Source organism: Mus caroli, chromosome 16 (assembly GCF_900094665.2).
Source record: "Mus caroli chromosome 16, CAROLI_EIJ_v1.1, whole genome shotgun sequence".
In the NCBI taxonomy this organism is placed as follows: domain Eukaryota; kingdom Metazoa; phylum Chordata; class Mammalia; order Rodentia; family Muridae; genus Mus; species Mus caroli.
The window spans coordinates 10,512,725-10,514,060 of record NC_034585.1 but is presented as its reverse complement, the minus strand read 5'-3'; the positions used below and the strand labels follow the sequence as shown (position 1 = coordinate 10,514,060).

Below are 1,336 nucleotides of genomic sequence, written 5' to 3'. Positions count from 1 at the left end.
AATTGTGGCTTCATAGAATGAGTTGGGTAGAGTACCTTCTGTTTCTATTTTGTGGAATAGTTTGAGAAGAACTGGAATTAGGTCTTCTTTGAAGGTCTGATGGAACTCTGCACTAAACCCCATCTGGTCCTGGGCTTTTTTTGGTTGGGAGACTATTAATGACTGCTTCTATTTCTTTAGGGGATATAGGACTGTTTGTTTAGGTCATTAATCTGATTGGTACCTGGTATTTGTGTAGAAATTTGTCCATTTTATCCAGGTTTTCCAGTTTTGTTGAGTATAGCCTTTTGTAGTAGGATGTGATGATGTTTTGGATTTCCTCATATTCTGTTGTTATGTCTCCCTTTTCATTTCTGATTTTGTTAATTAGGATGCTGTCCCTATGCCCTCTGGTTAGTCTGGCTAAGGGTTTATCTATCTTGTTGATTTTCTCAAGCTCCTGGTTTGGTTGATTCTTTGTATAGTTCTTTTTGTTTCCACTTGGTTGATTTCAAGTTGAAACAAAATAATCAACCTGAGCTTGATTATTTCCTGCTGTCTGCACCTCTTGAGTGAATTTGTTTCATTTTGTTCTAGAGCTTTTAGGTGTGCTGTCACACTGCTTGTGTATGCTCTTCCCAATTTCTTTTTGGAGGCACTCAGAGCTATGAGTTTTCCCCTTAGGACTGCTTTCATTGTGTTCCATAAGTTTGGGTATGTTGTGATTTCTTTTTCATTAAATTCTAAAAAGTCTTTAATTTCTTTCTTTATTTCTTCCTTGACCAAGTTATCATTGAGTTATCATTCAACTTCCATGTGTATGTGAGCTTTCTATTATTTATGTTGTTATTCAAGATCAGCCTTAGTCTGTGGTGATCAGATAAGATGCATGGGATTATTTCAATATTTTTCTATCTGTTGAGGCCTGTTTTGTGACCAATTATATGGTCAATTTTGGAGATGGTACAATGAGGTGCTGAGAAGAAGGTATATCCTTTTGTTTTAGGATAAAATTTTCTATAGATATCTTTTAAATCCATTTAGTTCATAACTTCGGTTTTTTTCACTGTGTCCCTGTTTAGTTTTTGTTTCCAGGATCTGTCCATTAATGAGAGTGGGTGTTGAAATCTTTCACTATTATTGTGTGTGGTGCAGTGTGTGTTTTGAGCTTTACTAAAGTTTCTTTAATGAATGTAGATACCCTTGCATTTGGAGCACAGTTGTTCAGAATTGAGAGTTCATCTTGCTAGATTTTAACTTTGATGAGTATGAAGTGCCCCTCCTTGTATTTTTTGATAACTTTGGGTTGCAAGTCGATTTTATTCAATATTAGAATGGCTACTCCAGCTTGTTTCTT

The 1,336-nt window shown here is 35.6% G+C and overlaps 1 protein-coding gene across 1 annotated transcript in view; it reads right to left on the bottom strand.

Moving 5' to 3' along the window:
- The window catches only part of Bmerb1 (bMERB domain containing 1), a 123,953-nt gene that overhangs the window by 85,434 nt on the left and 37,183 nt on the right, over positions 1–1,336 (bottom strand). The window lies entirely within an intron of this gene.